The sequence below is a fragment of the Marmota monax genome, unplaced genomic scaffold, assembly GCF_021218885.2.
Source record: "Marmota monax isolate L192 unplaced genomic scaffold, Marmota_monax_Labrador192_F-V1.1 WCK01_AAM20220418_F8-fsc00108, whole genome shotgun sequence".
NCBI classification, from domain to species: Eukaryota; Metazoa; Chordata; class Mammalia; order Rodentia; family Sciuridae; genus Marmota; species Marmota monax.
In genome coordinates this window covers 4,277,991-4,294,490 of record NW_026694593.1, presented here as the reverse complement: position 1 = coordinate 4,294,490, position 16,500 = coordinate 4,277,991, and the positions used below count along the sequence as shown (strand labels likewise).

Below are 16,500 nucleotides of genomic sequence, written 5' to 3'. Positions count from 1 at the left end.
CCAGCACATTTCAAAATCAGAGTCCGTTTCTTTATGCTTTTCAAGTTAACAGCTCTTTGAAAATCCCTGAATACAGGCCCTAGAATATTGGTTTAAACACCCTCATGTGGTCCACGGTAACTTGCTACCCAGCAAATCAAAACCAAATTAGGAACTGCACTTGGTAAAAGGGAGTAAACATTGAAAGACATGATCCTAAGCATTCAGTGAGGATGTGGTGGAGGGCGGTTGTAATCTACAAGTGTTCTACAAGTTAAAGGAGGAAGGGAGCACTGCCGGGTGAGGTGGTTTGGGAAGGCTTCAGCGAGGAGATGGGCTTGTTCTGGATAGAGTGAGCCCGCAGCCCAAGGAGAATGGATCCGAGAACAGAGGTTTGTGATCATTGTCAGGAGGCTGGATCATTGTCTTGTTTCCAGCGAAACATGGTGGTGATTAGACCCAGCCGCAGTGTTTTCCCCTTGACAATGTGATGTGCAGAAATCAGAGTTGGTCAAGACCAGTTTGTGCAGCTGATGAAGGCATGGGGCAGAGAGTGTCCTGTTATCAGATACCAAGGCAGTGACTGCTGAGAGTCATGGGTGAACTTAGAAGTAGGAAGAAAGATGAGGTGAAGGAACAGTCTGACCAGTCAGACTACAGAGGAGCTGTCTTGTTGACAAAGGGCTGTATTTCCTTGGTCCTTTCAAAGGTTGACCGTACAGAAGAGAATGTTCATTTCAACCATTGTCCATTCATTTAGGAAGCAATTGAGTAGAGTAAGATCCAGCTTCCAGGAAAGCAGGTTCTGTTTGTGGATTGATTCCCAGTGCTTGCCATTAGGGTACTCAGGAAACACTGATTGAAAGAAGGAATGAATGGCGTTTATGTGTCATATATAAAACCATATACAAATGCCATGACCAGAAAGTAACCCATGAGAGTTCAGAAGCCACTTTTTTGATGGGGAGATTCGGAGGAAGAAGAAGGGTAGAAAAGAAACATGGAAGAGAAGTCACAATGGACCATAAGAAGGTAAGAGGTCACAGGTTAGCCTTTTTAAATCCTCCTGGGAGTACTGAAAGGGTGACTAGATTGTCAGAGCATAGCAGATGGGAGGGCGAGAGTAGTGACATTAACATTAATAGCCTAGTTCTTGCTACGCTGGTCTTATTGGGGAGATTAATAGCAAAGCTTGGGGAAAAGAAATTATTTTTGCCGTGGGGCTCATTTCATATCTATATCTTAAAAGCAATTCCAGAGAGTATCACCTGAGCCAGTCTGGGCTTCCTCTGCTATTATTATTCAAATGAGGACTTTGAATAAGCAGAATTTGTCTCAGGAAAACTGCCAGGGGCACCAGCTTAGGTGAGGGTAAGGTGCACTGCTTTTGCCCACATTGGCTCATGGAGAAGGCCTTGTGTGCCCAATTCAAGCACCTGCTATTTCCATCCTGATTCTCTACATTCAGCAAAATTGGATCAATTCCTTCTAATCACATTTAAAAAGTGCTGGCCCATGTACTGAGAACTCAGACATGGACCAGACAGGTCTCTGTCCTGCACCTTCAGTCCAGTCGGGGGAGCTTTGGCCTATAAAGCATAATGGTGGGAGTCTATTTTTTGTTGTGATCATCATCATTGTTGTGGTCGTCGTCGTCGTCATCATCATCATCATCATCATTGTTAGCAAGTCCAATAATAAATGTTGTTTCAAGTAATCTGCACCAACCCCGTATGGTAAGCACAATTATTCTCACTGTGTAGACAGGGGAAATTGAGGCCTTGAGATATGAAGTGACTTACCTAAGGTCAAAGAAGTTGTCGAACAGCAGAACTGCAATATGAATGTTTAGATTTTTTATTGTCATTTATCGTTACTCTCTTAATTCTTTGCTGCCTGTGTTGAGATTATAGTACTGTGATATGGAAAGCGTCAGTCGAGAGGTGTCTTCTTTACCAAATACCTCTGCCCCTCTAATGTGGTTAGAAGGACTCCATGCTGTCCAATGGTGCAGCCCTCTGCAGCAGGTACCCTCATCAAGAAGGAGAATAGAGGTTTGTGATCATTGTCAGGAGGCTGGATCATTGCCTTGTTTCCAGCAAAACATGGTGGTGATTAGACCCAGCAGCAATGTTTTCCCCTCGACAACGTGATGTGCAGAAATCAGAGTTGGTCAAGACCAGTTTGTGCAGCTGATGAAGACATGGGGCAGAGAGTGTCCTGTTATCAGATACCAAGGCAGTGACTGCTGAGAGTCATGGGTGAACTTTGACGACGACTAGCTACAGCTTGATTATAATCATTAAGCTTTTACGGGACACTGAATGTACTGCAAAGGGTTTTTACAATCTTTTTATTAGTTGTTCCCCATCCTGCCCAGCCTGAAAGAAGGGCTGCCACCTCCGCTCTGCAGGTGTGGAAACAGGGACATGGTGGGTTAAGTTGCCTGCCGGATGTCATGCAGCGGCTGAGCTGGGGTTCCATCTTGTTGGATTGGCCAGATAGAGCCTGTTCCTTTGGGCCAATGGATTGATGGAGGGACCAGGAAGATTTAAAGCAATGAAGTAATACCTGGGGATACGGAAGGAAGCGGAATATTTTGAACTTTGTATTTTACTTTCTGATGTGAATTTTGAGTCAAAGGCCAGGCATTTCTCACTCTCTTCTGATTCTCCCTTTCTCCTGTACCATTTATTCCCCTTGTTCTCTAAAGGAAGAGGTTGATCCTGGACCAGTGTCCAGGTTCCAGGCATTTAGAGAAGGCACAGATGGGTAGTTCTGATAATGCTGAGTAGAGGTCTAATGAGAAGGTCAAGGTAATTCTCTTTTTCTTGGAGAAGGCATTATGCCATCCTCTTATCTTCTTACAGTGTTTTTAGTTAGAGTGTTGGTCATGAGATCTTCTTAGGTATCCAGGTACTTCAGAAGCTAATGTCACCTAAATTTAGGCACTGGGTGGTTAAGCAAATTGAAATAGGTTCTTTGTTCTTTATTCTTGTGACACAGGACTTTTCAAGCCCTCCAATCTGCACTGTGAGTTTCCAAAGGGGGACTGTAGCCTAAGCATTGCGGAAACGCGCGGGCTGCAGACTGCTTTCCCCTCGCTCTGTCTGCTGATGGGGACGCTTTATACCCCTGAGAAAATGTGACCAAGCATATCCCACCCAGACGGGCAGCCCACAGCCCCCTTCCTTCTTTCCGTGGCTCCTCACTGGGCTTCTTTTTGCTCTTATGGGAGGCACAGGCAAAATATCTTACTTACTGTCTAAACCATTTAAGCATGAGCCGGTAACCAAAGCCAGAAAATGAACCAGACATCCTTTGAACTGAACTTCTATTTTTAGTCTTGGCTTATTACACCAACTGTAATGTAATAAGTGAGTTTGGTTATAGAGTATGTGTTAGGACATAAATTACTATAGAGGCTTTTTTTTTGTACAAGGTAGCGTCAGGGTGCAAGAATGTGTCTTTAGGATCTGTTAATATTTTTAATAGATTCTGGTTGTCCATGTGGTAAATTGGGAGCCTGGGGGTCTGTGTTATGGGACAAGCTCAGAATTGGTATTCTCTGTGACCTTAGGTGAGTCACTTAAACTCTCTGGGCCCTACATGTCTACCTATAAAATTATAATGACTCCTGCTTCCTCTCTGGGTTGGGAGTGAGGGATGTGCTGGAACAAACTAGATCATAAGTTGTGAAGTACTTTTAGCTTATAGGGAAAAAAAGAACAGGAAGAGAATTTTAAGTTTCTATATGTTCTCTTCTTCCCATAACATCTAAATATGAAATCTTGGGAACAGATCTACGAAGAGACAGATGAGGTCAGGAAGAGATGCCTATGAATGGGACTGGCCGGGTGCTTTGCAAGACTCCTGCTTTCACAAAACCTTATATGGAGCACTGCGCTCCTTGGAACCCCCAAGAGCCACCATGAACGCTGAATTTTGTCTTTCTTTCCTTTTTCAGTTGACAGTTTCTGTTATTGGGTGTGCATTCTGATGCTTTTATATTTCTGCATTAAGTCTTTTTTCTACTAGGTGTCAGGATTCAGAATAGTCTCTTCATTAAATCTTATGGAATACCCATTTGCTGAAATTCAGGCCCATTTGCTGGATATTTGTTCTCCACTGACCCCCTCTTACCATCAGCCCAGGAAGTCCAGGTGTGTCAGGCTGTTCTTTATATCAGATGCTCAGGATCTGACGTCTCGGCAGATTTCTGCTGTCAGGAGCCCACACCTCCATTTTTCTGCTGTGCTTATATTATCATGATACCCATTTTCAGAGGAGGAGATGGAGGCAGAGGTTGGAAGGATTTGCTTGAGGCCTCAGGGTGACTCATGAACACAAGGGTGGAGGGATGAGGCTGAGAGATTCTTACCCCCTGACCTCACTCCCAGATCATGTACTGTACAGTCCCTTTCCTCTGCCTGCTTGGAAATTGGATTCCAAAACTTTTTTTGGTACCTTTTCCCATTCGTTGTTAGTCTTTGCCGAAATTCATTTGTCCAATGCGTCATTTAGCATATTACCTCTCTGTGGTTCTCAGATCAATGCCCAGAGTCTCTCACCTGTCCTTCTACTTAAGATTTCGTCCGAGCTGCAGTAAGTGTGACCCTTCACTTACTCCAGATTCTCTGGGTCCTGGCCCCTGTGTCAGAGGTCTGGAATAATTATCTTACAGGGATAAATGTAGAGTGGTTGCTCAGGAGGGGTGGGAGACTATAATTTGTTAAATACATTCCGTTGTCATGCTCTATATGAGATACAAAAACAACATGATAAACCTATGAGTGTGGTGTTCATATTTTGCTGATGAGGAAGTTGAGGCATAGAAAGGCCAAGTGATCTGCTGAAAGTCACATGACGGTGAAGCCAGGGAGCTGACACGTGGCCCATGGTCTTTTCCACAAGGTCCTCACTGACTACTCCTTTGGTAGCCACACCCCTCATTATTTGCATAATTGTAATTTATCACATTCATGTAAGGATTTGTGGCTTCAGAAAGTTCTCAAAATTCTTATGTTATTTTTTGTTTGCAACAGACATGAAGTAGGCACTACCTATAACCATATCTCCCCACTTCTTTTTTTAGATGAAGAAACTGATGAGAGTATTTTGAGAGTATTTTGCTTAGTGTCCCTCCTCTGGTGACCAACTATATCATATAATATATTATCAAATTATTCTTTCTCAAATACTATTTTCATTTATGTCACCCTTCTGATTAGGAAAGTTACCCCCTGACCTACCTATTGCTGAATATAAAATTGTTTGCCAGTTCTTCAACCCTTTTTGACAGCTGGTCCACCCCAGCGACCATTCATTCATTCATTCATTTATTCAACAAACCTTAATTAAACACTTGTGATGTGCAAAGAAGCAGGGATATAAAGAGAAATAGTACATGATCCTAACCTTGAAGGAGATTACAGTGTGGTCAGGGAGTCATCCAGATCAACCCATTATTGTAATCCAGGATAATAAAGGCGATGACAAAGGGTATTAAGGGAGCACATTGAAGGGGCACTTCACTTATAAAGTGGGCTCAAGCAGGGTAGCTTAGAGGTGAGGCTTGTGCCAAATCCTGTGGGACAAGTTGAGTGTAGGGTGTGGAGTAGGGAGTGTTGAGAGGTGAGGTTGGGAGAGCTAAGCAGGGGAAATCATGAAAGATTTTGTGGGCAAAAGTAAGGAGTATAGATTTTATCCTACAGACTATGGACAGCCACAATAGGATTTTAGGCAGGAGATGTTGACATGATCAGATTTGCATTTTAGAAAGGTTCGCTGTGGCCTTAGCATTGAGAATGGATTGGAGGAGGGCAAGATTGGAAACAGTGAAGACTTAATAAAATAGATAAGAAATGAGGGTCTGAACTAATGTATTTGGGCTAGAGAAAATATTTTAAATTGTAAAGAAGTAGAGTATTATAAATTTAAGAAGTAGAAACACACAGGTCTTGCAGACATATTGGATGTAGAAGGTGAGGAAGAGGAAGGTATTAGACAGATTTAGCTTTTGGCTTGAGTAGCAAGGAAGATGGTAGGACTGTTTACGTGGCATCTGTTGCTAGAATAGTATAGCTGAGATTGGGTAACATAAAGAAGGGAGGTTTATTTTGGCTCATGGTTCTGAAGGATAAAAAGTTTAAGATTGGGTGACTGCATCTAACGAAGGCCTCATGTGTCTCCAACTCAAGCCAGAAGATGGAAGGGCAAGGGAGCAGGTGCAAAAGAGAGGAGAGGAAAAAGATTGTTTATACCAACCTACCCTCACAATAACTAACCAACTCTTCTGGAAATTAGATTAGTCCTTGCATGAACATACCCTCCCCATGACCCAAGTACCATTTAAAAGCCCTAGAACTTCTCAATTCCATTACATTGGTAACTAAACTCCAGCATGAGTTATGGTGGAGACAAACCACATTCTAAACCATTGCACAGGGAGAGGAACATGGAGAGAGAACATCCACTTTAAGCATGCTGAGTCTGAGATGTCTGTGAGACACCTGGGTAAGGTGGTTCAGAGGGTAGTAGGACACATAGGTCTGGAACTCAGAGGAGAAATCTTGGATAATGATGTAATTAGAATCCATCTGGAAGAAATTGATGGTTGAAATCTCAACCAAAGGTAAGATTTCCCCAGGGAAAGAGTGTAATGCAAGGGGCTGTGCATTAGAACCACTTGGGGGAATTAAGAATGCAGGGAGCCAAAGTCACACTACAGACATATAAAATTAGAAATCCTAGAAATGGGACTTCAGTACCAGTGTTTTAGAACTCTGTAGATGACAAAATGGCAGCCAATGTTGAGAAGGATCTGGTTAAGAGAAACTGTAAGGGCCTCATTAAAGGTGATAAAATAAGAGAGAAGCCAAAGAAGTTTCCAAAAGAGTGGGAGAACCAGAGAGGGGGTATTATGGACACTAAGAATCTATAAGGTTGGGCCCACTTTTCTACCTAATCTTTGGTTTCTCCCTAACACAGCCTCTCTCATAGGGACCTAATCTGTTTGCTCTTCCCTGCATGTTATTTGGTAGATGCTCATCTTGAGTCTCTGCTGAAACTAATCCTGATGCCCAGGAGTAGAGTTCTTCTTCAGGATGCCAGTCTGTGTTCATTTCATTCTAAAGATTTAGTTCAAAGCTGCTTCTCCAAGGAATATCTGACTAATTTTATCAGATTCTGATTATTCCTTTTTCTGTGCTCTCTTATGCATTTATTTCTATGCCAAAGATGGCCTAGTTGTGAGGCACTGGCAAGAGTCCTGGGTTTCGACTCCGAGGATCTAGGTTCAAGTTTCAGCTGTGCTGCATGTTAATTAGCTTGACCATCTTGGGAAAGTTACTTAAGTTCATCAGTTTACCTGTAAGGTATTCATAATAATAATGCTTTTGAAAGGTTGATATGAGATTTCCATGTGAGAATGTAAAAAGATCTATATATAGGAAGGCGATATCAACAAAATGTCAGAATAGTAGTTTGTAGCACTAGTCTCTGTGCTGGTTAATTTGGGGTATCAGTTTGACTGGAATGAAAGATACCTAGAAACTTGGTAAAGCATTACTTCTGGATACATCTGGACTGACGCATGCTACCAATTTCTGATTCTTCAGTTTGCATATGGCCATGATGGAATATGCATTTTGGGAGTCTCAGAAGGAGATGTGAAAGAGAATGAGAGAAGAAAGCTTATTTAAGGAAAGAATGACAGAAAACTCGGTAGGGAAATGACCATCTAAATCCATGAAGTCCAAATAATTCCATGTGGTAAAGAGATTTTTACTAAGACACATTATAATCAATTCTGAAAAGTCAGACAAAGAGAATTTTGAAAGCAGCTAGAGAAAGCAAAGTGTTACATACAAGTGAAATTCTACAAGACTTTCAGCAGATTTCTCAGCAGACACTTCGCAGGCTAGGGGAGAATGGGGTGATATATTCAAAGTACTGTGAAAGGAAAACTGTCAACCCCAAATACTAAACTCGGCAAGCCTGTTCTTCAGAAAGAGAAGGACAGGTAAAGACTTTCCTAGACAAAAGTTGAGGGAGTTCATCACTACAAACATTTCCTTCAAGAAATTTAAAAAGGAGTTCTTAAAATTGAAATGAAAGGTCATCAACTAACAACGTGAAACATGTCAGTATTAAAAAACTCACTGTAAAGGCAAGAATATAGTCAAATTCAGATTATTTGAATACTGTCAGGATGGGGCATACATAACTTTTAACCTAAGTGTAAAAGTTAAAGGACAAAGTATTAAAAATTATAGCTACAGGGGCTGGGGTTGTGGCTCAGTGGTAGAGCGCTCACCTAGCATATGTAAGGCCCTGGGTTCTAACCTCAGCACCACATAAAAATAAATAAGTAAACAAAATAAAGATATTGTGTCCATGTATAACTAAACAATTTTTTTAAAAAAAAATTATAGCTACAAAAATGGGCTAATGAATATGAAATAAAAAAGATGTCAATTGTGGGGCCCAGGATGGAGAGGGGGTGATGCCTGACAATGCATCTGATGGGAATTGGGTGGGAAAGAGAGTAGGGGAAAGTAGTTGGGGATGGTGGGAGATGGATGAGGTGGTGACTCACATATCATGGTGCCCAAGTAGGGCCCAAATCCTAAATTCCAGCAGGGTGGGGGAATGCTGTATTTCATGGACCTCTTTATGAAGCAAAGTATGTAATGGTTGCCATAAATGACAAACAAGTGAAATGCCTAATACATGACAATATTTCAAATGAAATTGGGACAAGTGGATTTCAGAGAGCAGAATGCTCCTGTATGTGAACACCAATCTGCAGAAACAGTAAGAACTTCAAAAAGCCAACCAGGAAACGAAATGCAGAAGGGAAGATCAGAGGGACTGCCCCAGGACAGGAGTCATTCTGTGGAAGTAAAAATGAAAACCAACAAACAGAACACCTGGCAAGGGAGATGGCAGTAGTACCCATCAGTGAGACGCCGCAGTCTCAGAAGAAAAGACTCGGCAGATCCTCCTGTTGCAATGAGGAAACATTGATGAACAGAGTTTAAGTCAAGATTCCTGAATAGCTGAAACCATGGCTTGTTGGTGACTAAGATTTAATTACAAGGCAAAAACGACTCTTTTATCTTCCTGCCAGGAAGAATGTGGATTTCATTCTACAAGATTATGCCAAGTACAAGAAATCTCTAGGAAATACCAGGAGTGTGCTGTTAATGAAGTAGTGGCGGGGATAAAAGAACATGCCAACGTGATGACGGGCAATCAAGCTTCGCAAACTTGAGCGACTCCAGTCTGCAGATGCTCTTGCAGATCACCAGGATGTCTCCGTGTCCCCGGTACATGGAGCCTCAGATCTACTGAGATTATTTGTGCAAATTAAATTGATGTAGGCCTGATACATTTCTGGATGAGAAGGAACTTGCTTTATTACTGAATCATCTTTATGATTTCCTAAAGCACCAGACAAAGACTTTGCCGACTAGTTCCAGAGATTATGAAATGTTTCATAAGAAAGCTGCATGAGGTTCTCTCAGGCACGTATGTTTGAATCTCTGTAAACACATTCCATCCCTTTCTTGTACAAATGAGGTACCTTGAAGCTGTCCGTATATAAAAGAATTAATGTTTGTTTTCTGTTTGATTTTAAACAGAAATTAAAGGAGGTTATGGCCCGTCTTCCTTCCTTCCTTCCTTCCTTCCTTCCTTCCTTTCTTTCTTTCTCTCTCTCTCTCTCTCTCTCTCTCTCTCTCTCTCTCTCTCTCTCTCTCTCTTTTTCTTTCTGTCTTTTTTCTTTCTTTTCATTTTAAAGATGCTACCAGTATATTCAATGCAAACAGAAGACAGGCATGCTATCGAGGGTTTCATTGCTTAGTTGACAAAGCTACTTTTGAATGCTGGTGGTTCTATTCTTTTGATACTCTACACTTTTATGATATATATTAGTACTATATGACAAAATGCTCTGATACCTAGTGCCAAAGGTTCTATCTAGTGTAGTTAACTGAATATATTTATCCATTTGTGCTCCTTTTAAAAAATAGTGCTTATAATAAAAAGCCTATCCTTTTAAAGTCGTCCGTGTTGTTATTTGCTCAAATTGTTGAAAAATTATGGCACCTTGTTTCCTGGTTTTTGTATTTGTGTCTGGTGCCTGTTTTAACATGATAGCTACACAATGCATTGTGTAGCTATAGTTTTCTGGACAAGTCAATCTTTTAGAAATTATTTTTCAGGTCTTCAATGGATTTTTTCTTTAAATTTCAAAGATAAGAGATGTATATGGTGACATCAGTAACACAATATTGAGGAAGGATAAAAAGTCTTTGCATGCAGTTAAATTAAATTGTAATAAGTGGATATACTCACTAGAAGATGTTTCAAGTAAGCCTTGTGGTAATCACAAAGAAAAACCTGTAGTAGGTAACAAAAAATAAAGAGAAAAGAATCAAAGCATATCACTACAGCAAACAAACATAAAACCACAAAGACAAGTAGAAGAGAGAAACCAGAACTATGAAAGAAAATGACCAACAAGTGAAAAGATGAAATCCTTGCCTACCAATAATTACTCTAAGTGTAGATGGCTTAAGTTTTCTATCAGGAGACAAGGGCAGTGTAAAAAAAAAAGAAAATTACAGGTTGATAACCCTGATAAATAGAGATGTAAAAATTCTCAGCAAAATACTAGCAAATCAAATTCAACAGTCCATTAAAAGACATCCAAAGTGTAAAGGAAGAAGTAAAATCATCTTTACAGATGATATGATTTTATATATAGAAAGCCCCAGGGGCTGGGGTTGTGATTCAGCGGTAGAGCGCTTGCCTAGTGCGTGTGAGGCCCTGGGTTCGAGCCTCAGCACCACATAAAAATAAATAAATAAAATAAAGGTATTGTGTCCAACTACAATCGGAAAAAAAAAAAAGAAAGCCCTAAAAACTCTATCAAAAAATTGAACAAATATAAGGGAAATTGGTAAAATTGCACGGTACAGAACCTACATACAAAAATCAGTTGAATTTCTATATACCAACAATGAACTATGAGAAATGGGGAGGTATTGGTCAAAGGGTCCAAAGTTTTAGTTATTCAGGATGAATCAATTCTGTGAATCTAATGTACATACAGTTAATACTACTGTACTGTATTTTTGAAATTTCCTAAAAGAATAGGTCTTAAATGTTCTTACTACAAAAAAGTAATTGTGAGGTGATGGATATATTAATTAGCTTGATAGTAGTAATTATTTAACAATGTATACATATATTAAAAAATCAGGGCTGGGATTGGGGATCAGTGGAAGAGCACTTGCCTGACACATGTAAGGCCCTGGGTTTGATCCTCAGCACCACATAAATAATAAATAAATAAAATAAAGGTATTGTGTCCATCTACAACTTAAAAGAATTTAAATCATATTGTACATCTTGAATAGTAAAATGAACTTGTCAATGATATCTCAATAAAGGGGACCAAAAGCTATACCTAGGTATAGCATAGAGTGATATTACTGAATTTTATATTTGTGGTTGGTTGCCTTGCAGTGGTTCCTGTGTGTGTGTGTGTGTGTGTGTGTGTGTGGGTGTGTGAACTTTTTGAAGACAGAACCTATACTGCGTCTCTCTTGTGATCCCAGTTAGCTTCGGGGGCTGCTGCGATTCTTCGGCAGCCACATACCTTGGTTGCCTCCGTTGTCTTAACTGGGTGCAGCTTCCCTGACAAGGCTGGTCTCAGGCGACAGGACTTCTGGACCTTTGAGCAGGACTAAGGATCGGATGACAACCTGCAGATCATGGGATGTCATTTGAGTCAGGATCACCTAGTCCAGAACTGTGGGCTCTGAACACGGAGGAGAAAACTCTAGATGTGTGCAGTCAGTGGAAAGGGATTAAAGCCAAACTCTCTAAGGAGCTCTTCACGGCACTGAGGGGAATCTAAAGTCCTTGAGCCTACAGGCCCTGCCTGGGGAGTGGGTCTGGAGTTACTTCATTTACCTTGGCTCCTAGGACTCACACCGTGTTCACTTTTGTCCCCTGCCTCTGTGACTCTTCCCTGAACACACCCGGCTTTGTAGCTGCTGTCCTTTCTGTTGGAAGGTTCTCTCAGATATCACTTGGTTCTTTCCCTTACCTTCTTCAAGTCTTTGCTCTAATGTTACTGCCTCAGGAGACTGGCCCTTACCACCTTGTTAAAACTGGGCCCCCCAACATTCCTTACCATTTTTCATTGCATTATTCCTCTTCTCTGTAGCCCTTGGTATTATCTGATGTCATATTTATTTATTTCCTACTGTTTTGGGGGGGTACTGGTGATTGAACCCAGGGGCGCTTAACCACAGAGCCACACCCCCAGCCTCTTTTCATATTTTATTTTTTATTTATTAATTTATTTTTTGTGGTGCTGGAGATTGAACCCAGGATCTTGTGCATGTGAGGCAAGCACTTTACCAACTGTGCTACATCCCCAGCCCTTATATTTTATTTGGAGTCAGGGTCTTGCCAAGTTGCTCAGGACCTCATGAAATCGCTGAGGCTGGCTTTAAACTCGTGATTGTATTGCCTCAGATTCCCCACCTGCTGGGATTACAGGTGTGCTCCACCACACCCAGCCCTACTGTCTTGTAATGAGGGTCTAGTCCATGAGAACCACATCTGTACATTTTTTTAATTGCTCTAAACCTGGTACCTTGATGGTTTGGGGAACACAGTAGGCACTCAATATTTGCTGAATGAATAAATAAGTAAATGTGAAATGAATAAAGTTTACTCATTAATGACTACAATATTTGGAGCTGATAGAGACCCAATAGGCCAAGAAATCTAACTCTTTTCCTTACTCTAGTTTCCTGGTAAGAGATTATTTAATCAAACTATAGTGAAAATGCTTATTCATTCCCACGGATGGATGACTCTTTAGTTTTCTGACTTGTTTTTCTTTCAAAGGGAATAAAACCTAGAGGTGAGGGGTCCTTGTTTATAAGATCTCACTTCAAGCTCTTCTCTCCTATCTCCGGAATGTGGCTCCCAGTCTTCTGGAAATCCCTACTTTGCTTGGGAGGACATTTTCTAAAAATTAAGAGCCCTTCTTTTGACCTTGAAGACACACGGAGAGAAGAATTAGGTCGTGTTGGTTTGTAAATTTGTGGTTAAAGTTCTCTGAGGAGACTGATAACGTTGTAAGTGTGGGTATTTCGTGAGAGAGCTTGACTGAATTCACAGACTCTAGACCTACAGAGAGGTGCTGGTGCGGGGGCACCTGAATGTGTGTGGACGCTCTTCTCTCCCCCTGCTCCTTTTCAGATGAGCCTGGGAGCAGCGGCTGCATAGACCATCGGTCCTGCCTGGAGAACAACTGTGCTGTGATTCACAAGCTCTTCAGGGCTCTGCTTGGACATAGCGAGGGACTGAATCCAAGTGTGGCTACACCAAAGGTGAGGGTAAGGCACATGGGCAAACATACTCCAGAGCTTTGTTATTTTAAACTCAGACTCTGGCAGGGGCTTGGAGTCTGGTCAGTTGGTAAATATGTCCAGGTAGAGATTTCTGGGTTCTGAGGGAGGTGGTACTGGATGATCCCTTTAAGTCATAGAATCATGGAGGTGGACCAACTCAGAAATCATTTATTAATCCATTGCAAAGTCCCTCTGGGGTAAACCTGACTGGTGGTCCTGCAGCCTCTTCTTAAGCAGGGTTTGCAAAGAGAAAATCTCTCCCTCCTGGAACAGTGGACTTTGTTTGGGGGCTGTTACAATATAAATGTTTCTCCTGAAGTTGGGAACACCTTCTTTTAACTTGGACTCCTTGTCTGTAGTCCTACTCTCTGGAGCAGTTTAGAATGGCTCTTTATTCTATGTAGTAGCCTTCATGTACTTGCCAACACCTCTAACCCGTAAGTCTTCCCTAGGAGAGGAGTCTTTATGGCACTCTTCTGGAAGACCCTTAGGCTGCAATGCCCCCCGGCCCTCGCAATGTCTTGACTGAGCAGTGGCAGAGCAGAGAGTTATGTTTCCGCCTGTCTGGACACTACTTCTGTTAATTTAAACTAAAATTATTAGCCTGCTTTATTTCTTCTTCAAGCAACCAGTATGCTGCTATTGTATTATAATCGCAATCAATGAAAAGCCTTAGTCAGATCTCTCAGGCCTACTTGGGTTGAACCTGGTGACCTTCATTCTACCTCCTCACATTTGCCTTTTTAAGATGACTCGTCTTTAAAGGCCCAGGCCGAATGCTTCTTTCAGCAGGAATCTTACTAGTATCCCCCATCAGATGTAACTTTTTCTTCCCCTGGACCTTGGGTTTGATTATAGACCTAGTACAATATTAGATAGGATGACTTATGTGTGCCACCTCTCAGTAGGTGTGGACTGACCCAGAGCAGGGATGTTTGTGTATCACATCACTTCCAGCAAAGACATGGCTTGATTCAGGCATTGGGTCCATGGATTGCAATGCCCACCAGGCAGGCTGTACTCACTGGGAGGCAATAAAGTGATTTGAAAACACAGACTCCTAGAATCAGACACAGATTTGAATTTTGCTTCTGCTCCTTACAAGACATATGACTTTGGGTAGATTATTTAATCTCTCTGTCCCCCTTCATCTCCCATCTGAAATGGGAGATGATTAAAAAAAACCCACCATAACTTATGAGGGTTTATGAGGTTCACATGGAGTAAGGCAGCATCATGGGACTGTTTAATAACTGTACCCGGCTCACATATGGTGCTCAGGGGAAGTTAGCATTGGTTATTTTTTACTCCTATGTGCAAACACTTTTTTTTTTTCTTTTAGACTGATCACATGGGATTGGGATTGTTTTCTTGCCTCATGGCTTGTGAGTCTCTGATGGTGGCCACCTGCCTCTGTACCCCCAGTGCCCAGCAAAGTAACCAGAAAATTATCATCAGTGTTTGTTGAATGGATGAATGAATCTGAGACCTTTTAACTGCAGCCTTAGTGTTGTTCTACATGTGTAAGGTGCTGATGCTGTTGGTAGGCATTACACTGCTGGGCTTTAAACATGAGTAAGATCAATGATTTCCTTGGCTTTAGAGAGTGTGAACCAGTATGAAAAACATACTTTCAACTTATGAATTTTAAAATAAACAGAATGAATTGCAATGTCCCAGTAAAGGATTGAGGAGGGTAGAAGCAAAGAGGTGGAGAAAGGACATAAGTGACCAAGGCAGGCGTGGGGGATGGCTTTACGGAGATAAAACTCACATTTAGGATGAACACAGTATTGACAGGAGAGCCTCATCTGTCATTTAAATTCTTATCATTCAGTAATGTCCAGGACGGTTGCCTCCTTTACTATGAAGACACTTATCTTGCCCCACACAATGTGATCCACCCTTCCTTTGAACCTCCATGTACATTCTTTTTAAGACCTTAATACCGTCTGTTATAGCCCTTTATAGCCCTCGGTGTTCAGGGGTGATCAACAAATATTGTCATATCGAATCATCGTTACACGCACAGTTTAGCCCCTGCCACTACCCCTGACAGGCTCTTTTAGGGCATGAGCTGTGTCTTTGCAGTTCTGTAGCACACAGAATGCACCAGGCACCATGCCCAGCATTCCACAAATCCTTACAGATACCTGAGGAAGAAGATATTACATATGATTTAAAAAAAAATCTGAATTTTATTTTTAAAAATTTTCATTTTTTTTTTTAAATCTAAAATTATCTGAATTTTAAAATAAGGAAACCAAGGCTCAAGTTGTGCAGGAAATTGGGCAGATTGGAACTCATTTCTTTTCTTTTTTCAGTTGTAGTTGGACACAATACCTTTATTTTATTTATTTATTTTTATGTGGTGCTGAGGATCGACCCCAGGGCCTCGCATGTGCTAGGCAAGTGCTCTCCCACTGAGCCCCAACCCAGCCCTGGAACTCATTTATTTCATATTCCAATCTGCTGCTCCGAACTCCACAGCACACTCCACAGGGAATCTAGTGCAAGGCTTAGCAACTATTAAATAGACTGAATTTACTGAGCAAACTTGAAACATGTGTGTCTCATTCAGGGACAATCAAGGCTAGAGCAAGGTTCAGCCGTATTGGTTTGGGGACAGTGATATAGAACAAAAACCAAAACCAAAGCAAAAAATCACACACACACAAAAGCAGTCGCCAGGGACATCCAATCAGGCAGGAACCAGCACGTGTCCCTTTTCACATCAGGAGTGGTTTCAGCAGAAACTGGTGACAGTCTGTAGGACAGAAGTCTTGCTTATTCACTGGGCAGAGAGCGCCATACTCTGACCAACCCTTTCCCAACCTGCTTGCCCTTTTGTCTGGGCATTTCTTAAGGACATTAGGACTCTGGTGACCAGCAGGTGGCACTAGAACCCCACGGGATACTTTTCTCCAGTTTGCATTCATGGTGTTTTTCAGCCTCCAGAATATTTACTTTTCCAAACGTTGTACATTGTATCATGCCAACTCCTCATTTTAAGGTTGAGAAAACTGGAGCACAGTCTGAGGACATAGATGACCCAAGGTCAAATGTGGCATCAACA

At 41.6% G+C, this 16,500-nt stretch overlaps 1 pseudogene; it reads left to right on the top strand.

Moving 5' to 3' along the window:
* Positions 1 to 8,761: 8,761 nt before the first annotated feature.
* LOC124077259 (mortality factor 4-like protein 1) lies at positions 8,762 to 9,498 on the top strand (annotated as a pseudogene).
* The last annotated feature ends 7,002 nt before the right edge of the window (positions 9,499 to 16,500 follow it).